Source organism: Podarcis vaucheri (assembly GCF_965113315.1).
Source record: "Podarcis vaucheri genome assembly, chromosome: 7".
NCBI classification, from domain to species: domain Eukaryota; kingdom Metazoa; phylum Chordata; class Lepidosauria; order Squamata; family Lacertidae; genus Podarcis; species Podarcis vaucheri.
Window position 1 is genome coordinate 37,272,609 of NC_138765.1, and position 12,260 is coordinate 37,284,868.

Here is a 12,260-nt window from a genome sequence, read left to right on the forward strand (position 1 = left end):
GAAAATGAACAAGAAACAAATTGTTATTACAGAGACCACAATGGTTAAAAACAGCAATGGAATGAACGCTGCTACTTTGATCAGTAATGAGGCACAGGAATTAAAATTATGACTTGCAATCTGGATGTAATGGGCACCCTCTCCAGTGTCGAACAACTGTAATACTTGCTGCCATCATTAGGTAAGTTATGAAGTCCTTCAAAGAATCATAGAATTGTAGCATTGGGTAGGATCCCCAAAAGGTAACTGAGTTTAACCCCCTGAAATGCAGGAATCACAGCTAAAGAATCCCTGACAGGTGGCTATCCAACCTCTGCTTAAAATTCTCCAGTGAAGAGATCTCCTGGTCCATCACCTTCTGAGGTAGTCAGTTCTATAGCTGAGCAGCTCTTACCACCAGTAAGTTTTTCCAAATGTTTAGTCAGAATTTCTTTTCTTGTCAGTTGAATCCATTGGTTCAGGTCATATCTTCTGGAGCAGCAGAGAAATATGCTTGCTCCTTCTTTCATGTGACAGTCCTTTAGATATTAGTGAGGTCCTGGCAGGGCCGGCCCACCCATGAGGCAAGGTTAGGTGACTGCCTCAGGTGGCAGAATCCACAGGGGCAGCATATCCCAATGTAGATCTTTACATTGCAGTCCCAGGGAACCTGTCAGCATCAAGCCAGGTGTTGATGATGTAGATCTTCACTTACCCCTTCTTCCATGGTGAGGAGGGAGACACCGTTCTGTGGTTTGCCTCAGGAGCCAAAATATCTTGGACATTTATAGAGTAGATGGAAAAAAGCCAATCTCATGGTTTATATCAATTGTCTGAGCCATGGTCAGTTCAAACATTAACCCTAAAGGGGTGTACTCATGGGCAGGACCACCACATATGAACAAGTTGCCACAATTTGTCCAGCATTGTGACAAGACACTTTTAATAACTTTACTAAGCAAAGAGGGCTATAAATACAATCTATGTCTTATTTTGAGTGCATTTCATCTTTCACCAAGGGTGATCAGAAAGGATGATTATCCCAAATCTGACTCCAACAGATATAACCAATGAGCTCACCCAGGTCTCTCTCCTAAAGGTGCTTTAATGTTATCAAGGTCTCTGAGGATTTGCTCACCTATGTATTCTGCTGGATGTAACTATTCATTCAGGGACACCCTTCTAATGTTGCTTGAAGGCAACACCCAGGAAGCAGAAAGGCTTCAAAGTACAGTCACAAGCAGCAGGATTAAACCCTGGGCTGATGTTGTGCATCCCAACATTTCTTCCAAGTCTTACACTTTGTCTTTTTATTCAGATGCCAAGGGGCATTTCACAGTCAACATTCTGACCATGTTTTAAGTGTATTTGTCAATCAAGTAATTCCCAGGCAAGTCTACTCAGAGTCCAAAGCAGGTGGTGTTTGCTTCTAGCATCATCAAGAACACACACACACAAAAACAGTTAACACCCTGGGAAGCTTTTGCACATGCTCCATTCGTCATCTTTGACTTGTTGCATTTTAATCTAATTATTCTCTCATGGCTTTTTAATAAACCTACCGCTGGCACCTGGCTTGATGCTGACAGGTTCCCTGGGACTGCAGCTGTTTGGCTCTGAAGCCATTTCTGTCAAGCAATGGGGCAGGCAGCAGAGCATCCACCCAAAGGCTCTGCCTCGCTCTGTCTTTCTGTCACTCCTCAAGAAGGTTCCCAGAACCCATTTCCTTCTCCTTCAGAAAGGGGGACTGAGTGATTGATGGCCATTCACAGCCTCCAAGGAAAGGGAATTGGTTCCAGCAATGCGTTGATGTGGACTTTGTAATGCCAGATTCAACTTTCTCTCTCTTTAGAGAGACTCCACTTACTTTACACCATGGAAATAAAAAAACGCAGCCACACAATCTATGTGTTTATGTGAGTTTTGTTTTTTTCAGGGTATGAAGGAGCGTCTCCAACCCCATCGTTCTGCCTGGACACTGAGGTCCAGTGCTGATGGCCTTCTGGCAGTTCCCTCACTGCGAGAAGCCAAGTTACAGGGAACCAGGCAGAGGGCCTTCTCGGTAGTGGTACCCGCCCTGTGGAACGCCCTCCCACCAGATCTCAAAGAGAAAAACAACTGCCAGACTTTTAGAAGACATCTGAAGGCAGCCCTGTTTAGGGAAGCTTTTAATGTTTAACAGACTATTGTATTTAAATATTTTGTTGGAAGCCACCCAGAGTGGCTAGGGAAACCCAGCCAGATGGGCGGGGTATAAATAATAAATGATGATGATGATGATGGCTGCTAGGGCTGTGTCCCAGATTTGGCCCATTCCCAGACCAAATTGGGCCAATTCAGGACCTGGGCTGAATTAGATTAGCCCTGGAGTAGCCCTGGATTGCCCTGGGTCAGTTCAGCCCACCTGGAGCAACCCAGAGCTGTCAAAAGGTGTGACTGTGACTGTTAGGTGGAAGTGGTAGGATAGAAGGAGAGAAGGTAGACATTCTTGCTAGAAAGTAAGCCCCCTTTATCTCGCTGGGACTTCCTTTCAAGTAAGTGGCTGGTGGGGTGGCATGGGAATGGTGTTGTTGCTTAGCTGGCTTCCCAATACCATGAATTTCTGCCCATTACTGAGAGGGGGAGGCAGTAGGCAGTGGAAATCTCTGATGCTCCTGTCACTGTGCCCATGCCATATGGATCTCCCCACCGCTTCACTGATGTGCAGTGCTGGAAGGCCAGGTGAGCAACACCACACTCCCTGCTCTGCCCTACCAGCCACTACTGCTCCCTACACCCCAACCACATGAGCTAATGCAATTCTAGGTTACATCCTCAGAAGTATTGTGTCCAGATCAAGGGAAGTAATAGTGCCACTCTATTCTGCCTTGGTCAGACTCCACCTGGAATCCCATGTCCAGTTCTGGGCACCACAGTTTAATAAGAATATTGACAGGCTGGAATGTGTGCAGTAAAGATTGACTAAGATGATCAAGCATCTGGAAACCAAGCCTTATGAGGAGCAGTTAAGGGAGTTGGGTATGGTTAGTCATCTTCAAGTATCTGAAGTGCTGTCCCATCGAAGATGAAGCTTGTTCTCTGCTGCATTACAGGGAATTGGCATAAATGACCCTTTGGGTCCCTTCCAACTCTACAATCCTATGATTCTGTAATGAAGAGGGAAATGGAATTGAAAGGTAAAGTTACAGCGGGAGATGGATGAATGTGCCAGTCTGAGTTTCTCTGAGTTTCTCATTTTTACCATTTTAAATCCAGTTCTTCACATTTCCACATCAATTATCTATTTTTTTTTAAAAAAAACCTTACGAAAATTCATCAGCATTTTGATGCAAATTTCCCCTGATATACATGTTGTTGTATGCAGTTTTGACTAATATACACATTTTTGCATGCACTTTCCCCAAACAGAATGCATTTTTGTATGTTCTTTTAACCAATGGATACATTCCAATGCACACTTTCCCCAAATATATGCAATTTTAAAAACATGTTGGTTGGCTGAAGAACTGAATTGCAAAATTCAGAGAATTGCACATTTCTTAGACGAATCATATTTTGGTTTCTGTATTGGGTGGAAAAGTATGACTTGGGTCATTTCTCATTAAAAAGCAAACAAAACTGAATTTCTCCTCCACCCCTCACTGCAGCACTAAGACCTGTCAAAGATACCAGGTTTGTGTCTTGTGGTGGAGGGAACAGGGTCTTTAGGTATTTTTTGAGATGCCGAGGGGAAAACAAGGATGCAAAACCAGCAGGACCGAGTTCCTGCCAAAGCAAAGGCAGGGTGACAGCTGCCTTCTTGGACAGAAAGATCCCAACGGCAGTCCTCCAATCCAAGCGGGTCTAATTATGGGCCACCAGCTCATGCATTCCTCTTTGAAGGAGATCTGCCTAGAAATCCCCTCCTGTTTGCAAGGTGAGCACAGCAATTTGCAGGCTGAGCAGCGCCAGCAGGTTTGAGAAAAGGTCGAGGGCCTGGGAATCCACACCCCTTGCCTTCTGGGATTCATGACATGAAACAGTGGAAGACGCTGCTGACGCAGGAACTGCCCTTTCGCAAAGGTCATGCCTCCTCCTCCTGATTTTACTACAGAGCCCCCAGAGAAAATGGAGAGGAGGCAGGCTAGTGTGGAAGTCAGAGAGCTCATGCTCTGCTCTTACCCAAATAGCACCAGAGAAAGACATAGGCAAGAGAGGAATCTGCATGCTTCAGGAGGTGATTTCTTCCCCTTTTCCCCCTCTCCCCTTCTGAGAAAGGTCTGTGAACAGCTTTGCTTAGAAACATGTGTGGAATAGTGGTAAGCAGTGCTTTCCCCCCAGAGAAATAGGTGCCGGTACTCACCATGAAGTTGTTACAATAATTGCCACACTTTTTAACCACAAAAAATGCCTGTACTGCATACCCCTGAGTACCCCCTGGGGAAAAAAGCACTGGTGTTAAGAGTGTCACACTGGGATCTGAGAGACCAGGGTTTAAATCCCCATGAAACTCACTCAGGTGAGCCTGCACCAGTCACAGTCTCTACTACTAACTTATCTCACAGTGCCGGATTTACGTATAAGCTAAACAAGCTATAGCTTAGGGCCCCACTCTCTTGGAGGCCCCCAAAAAATTTAATGGAAAAAACCCTAGAGGTACATTTCAAAAATATAAGATAAAAAAAACAAATAAATACATGCAGCAACTGTGTTTTGTGTTGTGTAGACTCCTATGATGTAAATAATGGGCCCTGTCTGCTAGGCTTTTGTTATGTACAGATGGCTTTAGATACCTATTAGGTCCATAAATTACCATATAGCATACATTCAACACAAAAACAGTGGCAATTTATTGTTGACAAAGGACAGCTGGACATATAAAGGGCCCCATTACCTTCAGTAGCTTAGGGCCTCATCAGACCTAAATCTGGCCCCGCTCACAGGTTTTTGTGAGGATAAAATGCATACCACCCTGAGCTCCTTGGAGGTAGAGGGTGGGGTATAAATGCAATTTTTAAAATTTGGCTTTCCCTGAGCTCATTCTTATCAATTTGATTTGCACAGGACACTTAGGAAACTATTTGCATCTAGCAAGGAAACAGAAGAGGTGTGAGAGCTGTCACTGCTCAGTGGCAGAGCCTAAGCTCAGCCTGCAGAAGGAGTCCAGGTTCGTTGCTTGACTTCTCCAGTTCAAAGCTCTCAAATGGCAAGTGCTCCACCTTAGAGAGCCAACACCTATCCAAGTGGATAATGCAAGCCTAGATCGACCACTTCATGTGTTTCAATCGGCTAGAGATGGAGAAACTCACACCACTAGAGGGTAGCAGAGCACATGTGTGGGATTGCTAACTTCAGAAGACAAGGCCTCAGGGTCCACCATGTTTTTCTACAGCAATGGACATGCACCAGTCTCTGCTAGGGGGACAATATACTGTGCCAAAACTTTTTGCATGCAGATCTCATTTCATTATATTTCATTTCCAGTTCCATTAATCTCATTTTATTGTATTTTATTTTTATACCCAACTCCATTAAACAGCACAGCTGCTCAAGCAGCTAAGTGAATATAGCTAATGAACAGGCATGGCAAAAGCTAGATGGTTCAAGAACTAAATTGCTTTTGGAGTGAGCAAAGCAGAATGAGGAAAGGAACTTGTTTTGAAAATGATTTAAAATCTTGCATAAATCGTGGGAGTCTCTTTTTTTAAGTGTACAATACGTAGTGTTAAGTGGGTACACTTGTTGCAATTAAGTTAGCAAGGGAGGGTGGAAGTCCATGGTCAATAATGTACTTTAAGCACATTTTCTATATGGCTATTGATACAGACCACTTGTGACAAGAAACTGATATACTATAGCACAAACAGGAACAGAGCAGAGGAGCTTAACTAAGGGGACTAGCAAGGAGGGGGCCAAGTAAGCAATGGATTCTGGCTATGCTCATGAAGTGATTGGGAAATATAAGTATGGATGTATGAAAGAGCCATCAATAGCCCTCTCCTCTATGAATTTGTCTAATCCTCGTTCAAAGTCATCTAGGTTGGTGGCCAACCTGGAGAGATCGGCTAGAGAGAAGATCCTTGGTGTGGTCCAGTATGGCAGGTCTGAGGTCACTCTGTGCTGTCAGCCTTAAGCTGACAGGATGGATCCACCAAAAAGAACCAGCTCTCTTGAGTGGAAATGTGCATGACTTGACTCCCTGACCCCATTTTCTTCCATATGGTGCCCTACAAGAGAGAAATGTCCCGTCCAGATCTTTTGGATCTTTTTTTTTTGCTGTCAATTTAATCCGACTGCCTTGCCTGGGACTGTCTATTTCAGCTCAGTGCAGCTCTGAAGGAACAGCAAATTCATGAAGGAAAAAATAAACCCACACAAGTTACAATAATTTAAATAATTGGGTGTTTTTGTGTGTGTATGTGACAGCATCAGGAATACACAATGCTCATCCACTGTAAAATCCTGAGGGACTGCAGAAAACAGGAGCAGATGAATCCTTGTGAAAGAAAAATGCTATTTTCATGCAAATATCCCTCCGTAATAAAATACCCAGGGAATATAAAATGGCAAGGAAATGCATGAGATACATACTGCCTGGTTTTCAAAACACAAGTGTGCCTCTCCTTAAAAAAATAGCACTGATTGTATTAACAGTAATGAATGAAGGAGCATTTTAACAACAGAGCAACAAGGAGGGCAAAGAAGGCAGGGGTGTGTGGAGGACAATGATGACACACTGTCTGGTTTTTATTGTGAAAGGCAAAGAGAGGCTAGGTCTTTGGAAATAAGAGAAGCCAGGGAGATTTGTAGAACCAGAGGAAGCATTCTTTAAGAACATGCCACACCAGGCAGTCTCCTGCCCCCATTATATACTACACAGTTCCACAAAAGCATTGGGGAAGGGGGCAGCCAGAATTCAGCTGCAGAGGAGACTAGGGTAGTTCATCTGTCTGTGCTTCTCATGAGTCCTCTCCAATTCCCAAACATCTGGGCCCACCACAGTCTTCCCGTCAGATATTCTGCAGCAGACTTCCCAGTGCAATATCTTGCAAGCTATTAACAAGCTCTTAACCTGTTGTTTTTTTTGGAGGGGGCGGAATCCAGTGAACTGCTTTTTGGAGCTTTCCAAATTAGGTTTATTAATGTCAGATTATAGGAACGGTTTGAAAACAAACGATGGGCTGGGAGATTTCTCAGCACTAAAACCAAGCAAAACAAAAGCACCCCAGGCCCTATTAATCTTGCCGCTAATAAAAATGAAATAGACCCATGGCCCTTTTCTGGAGATGAAGTTCACTGTGATTATTTCTCTGCACCAGCCGTGAAGTGCTCGACTCCAACCCTCCAGAATACATCGGCTGTTTGGAGAGAGATCATTAGCTCGGACAGCGGGGGAGGTGTCACAGTACGGTAATTTATCAGTTGCCTATGGAGAAGTGAACAGCTTTCTCTGGATCATCTGAAAACGCCAAGAACATTTTCTCTCTCGAGACCAGCAGCGAGGGGAGATCTTAAAGCTGGGATTTTTATCTGCTAAAATAGAGTTTCGTCTTCTACAACTGGGCGTATTATGCAGTGCATTTAAAACAGCAACAGCAACCATTTTTTAAAAACCTCCACGCTCTGAAACAGCAGTTGAAGCCGTGCATTTTAGAAACACCATTAGTCTGTTTTATAACTGATGCTGGAGAAGGGGAGGCACTTCAAACCTGGATAAGAAAATGTCAAATTTACCTGTTGCTTTTCAGAGATGCAAATATATTGGTGCATCATCCTTAAGCTGGATCGTGCAACCATTATAGTAACCACAGAATCCTTTTAAGCCCCAGCACTCAGCTGAGCAGAAGCAGGTGATGAAATCCATGCCGCCGTGCTGGCACTCTTCCCGGGTGGTGGTGCAGCCCACCCACTTGAATACTTTCCACCTATCCCATAACCCCCTTCTTCTAAGCTAGTGCCCCTTCTGCCCTCAGATCCCTGAGTGCTTTTGAAGCGTTGTTTTCCTCAGTCATCAGGGAGAAGAATAAAAATAGCATTTCCTATAGAGTTATGTTTAATGGCAATTCCCTTCTCCATGGATAAGATTCTTCTATAAAGCTTAAAGGTAAAGGTAAAGGGACTCCTGACTGTTAGGTCCAGTCATGGGTGACTCTGGGGTTGCGGCACTCATCTCACTTTATTGGCCGAGGGAGCCGGTGTACAGCTTCCGGGTCATGTGGCCAGCATGAATAAGCCGCTTCTGGCGAACCAGAGCAGCGCCCGGAAACGCCGTTTACCTTCCTACCGGAGCAGTACCTATTTATCTACTTGCACTTTGACGTGCTTTCGAACTGCTAGGTCTATAAAGCTTACTTGGAGGCAAGTCTCTGTCAGCAGAGGTGTCCTGAAGCTTTAATTAGATGCTTCCTTCTTGCAGTTTTTGCCCCTGCCATTGCTTCCTGTTCAGCATAGCCTTTATGGATGCATAGACTCTTAATTGGCCCTTAATTAAACCATTCTTGTTCCTGGGGCACTGAGGCAGGGGACTACTGCTTTCCTCTCTTTGTTGTAATTATGAAATAGCATTATTTAATTACAAAGGGGGACATGCTATTTGTCTATGCAGTGCTTCTCCTGATTGGCTCAGGTGTGTTTGGCAGGGACTCCTTCCTATCACAGTGTAGCGTTTTGCCCTCCTTTCATACCATGGACCCTCAGCTGGTAAAAACATGAGCTGTTGCACCACACCAGAGCCCCTGTAATCCTGAGATGGGATGTCCCATGGCGTCTATGACTGATGCATGCAGTTCTCACTGAGAGTTCAGGGGCTATTCTGAAATATTTGCAGTGTGGATTTACATCTCAGAAGCTCCTCCTCTTTCCCCCCCATGACATTCCTTTTCTGGTCTGGGCATGCAAAAGGGGACTGGAGTTTCCCCCTCCTGCAAGGGTGGCTCCAACTGCTGTCTTCAGCTTCCTAGCACCATGCCCTATGGAGGGCATCACTGTGACTGTTGGAGTGAGGAGGTTGTGGTGGTGCGATGTCCTGGCAAAGGCAAATGTAGGGGACCACAACCACTTCAGTCGCACCAGATGCAAAGCTTCTGGGGGGCCACAGTAGGCACCTCAAATGACATCTGACAGAAGGTGAGAGGCTGGGTAGATTTTGGTGTTGCATGGGGTGCCACTGAAATTTGAGACTGGTCCTGGATCATCATAACAGAGGGGAGGACCTGAACCAAAGGATTCACATGACAAAAAAGGAGATTGCAACCAAACAGTAGGAAGAACTTTCAGGAGGTAAGAGTCGTGGAGTGGACTACTTCAGAACGTGGTGGACTCTTCTTCCTTGAAGGTTTCTCAGCTGAGGTTGGAGGTCCACCTGTAAGGAGTCTTTAGCTGTGATTCCTGTGTTGCAGGGGGCCATACTTGATGACCTTTGGATTCCCTTCCATCTCTGCAGTTCTATGAGTCTAACATCACTGGCTGCCTCCATTTCCAGGTGACATGTTGGTATCATTGCCAGCTCTGTTCCTGACTGCTTGCTCTGGTGCACCAGGTAAGGGGAGGTCAGTTGCATCTAGTCAGTTGCACCAGGTAGGTGGGTGTCTGTCAATTACCCCCTCTCTCTGTGCGTATGTATATATCTCCTTTTCTGGGCTGAGCAGGCATAGCATACAACATACCTTCTGGTGATGTGGTGGCAGCATAACTTTAATGTAGTGTAAATTTGAACCTAGGATCTCTCTATCCTGCTCCATACTATTGCATTTTATTGTCAAGTGTTGCTCAGTGGTAGAGCATTAACTTTGAAAGCAGAAGGTCCCAGGTTAAATTTCCAGCATTTCCTGGTAGGGTTGGGAAGGATTTATGCTTAAAACCCTGGAGAGCTGCTGCCAGTCAGTGCCAGCAATACTAGACTCGATGGAATCAATGACTTGGGTTCTTGAGTTGTTGATGATGATTCCATTGTTATTTTATTCTTAACCTTTGTAAGCCTTTTAGGACATTCTGTAAATATCCACAACTTTTATATTGATTCTATGCCTGCTTAACTATGATGGCTCCTAGGAGTTGTAATTTTGAGGAGGCTGCCAAATATTCTTCACTAAAGATCCCAACGCCTGCCTTCTTCCTTCACATAACTGCAGTTCTCAAAGTGAGAAGAATAAGACGGATTTTATTGAGCCTGTTTAAGAGGAGTCCAGTTCATCACCACCCCTGAATTCTACGAGACTTCTTCTTGCAACTAAAACTTGACAAATGTCATGTCCCCTTCTTTAGGAAATTTGAGGCTGGCAGCTTTCTCCCTTTTCAGAATGTTCCAAAACAGTTGCAAAACTGTCAGGTGGAAATTGCCACAACAGAAATCATATCAAGCAACATTTTGACAAAACCTCTTTTTTATTTTGCTCTAAATTTTCTCTGCTGATGGGATTTCAACCCAGCTCTCGTGAATCAAGGTTTACTCGGAGCATCGTCCGGGAGCCTCAACACTCACTCTTGTTTTGTGTGTCGGCATAAAGATAGATATAATTTTGAAAATTGCAGCAGAAAAAGAAAGACACAGAAAATTACCTCTTTCAACAATGTTAAGCCATTCTGTTCCATTAATATATTTCTGAACCTGAATATTGCAAAGGGAAAAGTACATTATCTCAGAGGACGAAGCAACCTGGTAATGTATTCTGGCCATAATGCGGTCTCATTCAGGATGCAAAATGCAGGGTGTTGGAAAATGTACAAAAACCACAGAGACTTGCTTAATGTGGGGTTTGAAAAACAACTAAATCAGATGGATGCATTATCCGTAAACTTCCCAACCTGCCACTGGCTTATGTTAATTTCTTTTTTCTTTCTTTTATTTTGAGGAAGGGTTTGCAATGTTTATTCTTCCTGTAATTGAAAGCCCTTTCGGTCACAAGTCATATCACAGCCATTAGTCACTGCATTTCCTCATTGGAGGAATATGTAAGCAATGAGAATGGCGGGTGGAGGGACCCCAGTGAGCAAGATCCTGCACCACATTGTCTTGCCCAATATATGCCCACTCAAATGTTCCGATCTGCAGAACACACACTGCTACAGATGCCACATAATACCCTTTTTGCATTTGTAAGGACTAGATATTTTAGTGTGCCAGCCTACACTTTGGAACTTCCTGCCTATCGATACCAGGCAAAGCACCCTCAATGTACTCTTGTTCAGTGCCTGCTAAAAACATTTTTGTTTAGAGAAGCCTTCTCAAATGTTTAGAAAGCCGATGATGTGAGTTTTAATCTGTTTTTAAGTCTATTGCTATTTTAGCTTTTTGAAAGTATTGATATTTTTTCTTATTGATAATAGTATTATTTAACCTTTTTGGTAAACTGCATCGAGTGTTGGCTTGTCTTTCATTTCATTTTTATGATCAAGTAGCGTATAAATTTTAAGGGGCAAACAAACAAACTCCCTGCCCTCTGCCCTGAACCATCTCTGAGGAAGGGAAGAAAGCAAATGGCATTGGAGGGAGAGGCTGGGATCAATTCACTTTGTCATTCTTCTGAGTCACAGCAGAATGGGGGGAGGGAGCAACAGTATCTAGAGTTCCCTCCCCCAAAAGGAGAGTTGCTTCCTTCTCCTTAACCAGCCCCTTCCTCCAATTTATCCCAAACATGGGAGAGGGTTGAAGGGAAGCCAAAAGAGTTTCCCCAAGGTTGGGTATGCTTCTCAAGGGGCTACACACCCCTGGGCAGCTCCAAATCATGTCAGTAGGGCTTTCAGTGGGGATGGATAAGAACCTAAGAAGAGCTTGCTGGGTCAGGCCAATGGGGCATCAAGTCCAGTATCCTGTTGAGAGCCAGTGTGGTGTAGTGGTTAAGAGCGGTAGTCTCGTAATCTGGGGAACCGGGTTCGTGTCTCCGCTCCTCCACATGCAGCTGCTGGGTGACCTTGGGCCAGTCACACTTCTCTGAAGTCTCTCAGCCCCACTCACCTCACAGAGTGTTTGTTGTGGGGGAGGAAGGGAAAGGAGAATGTTAGCCGCTTTGAGACTCCTTAAAGGGAGTGAAAGGCGGGATATCAAATCCAAACTCTTCTTCTTCTTCTTCTTCTTCTTCTTCTTCTTCTTCACAGTGGCTCTGGGAAACCAGCAAGCAGGATCTGAGGGCAAAAGCCCTCTCCTCTCCCGTGGTTTCCAACAACTGGTATTCAGAAGCATTGCATTCTCCAACTGTGGATGCACAGCGTAGCCATCGTGGCTACTAGCCACCGACTGCTCTTTCCTCCATGAATGTGTCCAATCTTATTTTAAAGCCATCTAGGTTGGTAGGATTGTGCCCCAT

The 12,260-nt window shown here is 44.5% G+C and overlaps 2 long non-coding RNA genes across 3 annotated transcripts in view; one reads left to right on the top strand and one right to left on the bottom strand.

Moving 5' to 3' along the window:
• The window catches only part of LOC309538032, a 62,941-nt gene extending 55,045 nt beyond the window's left edge, over positions 1 to 7,896 (bottom strand). For both annotated transcript variants that reach the window (XR_014222088.1, XR_014222089.1), the window contains exon 1: positions 7,693 to 7,896. This is a non-coding gene — a long non-coding RNA (uncharacterized lncRNA). The remainder of the gene's footprint in view (positions 1 to 7,692) is intronic.
• Positions 7,897 to 9,100: 1,204 nt separating this feature from the next.
• Positions 9,101 to 11,660, top strand: LOC309535922. Its single transcript, XR_014221438.1, has 3 exons — positions 9,101 to 9,237; positions 9,357 to 9,496; positions 10,089 to 11,660. It is a non-coding gene; the product is annotated as an uncharacterized lncRNA (long non-coding RNA).
• The last annotated feature ends 600 nt before the right edge of the window (positions 11,661 to 12,260 follow it).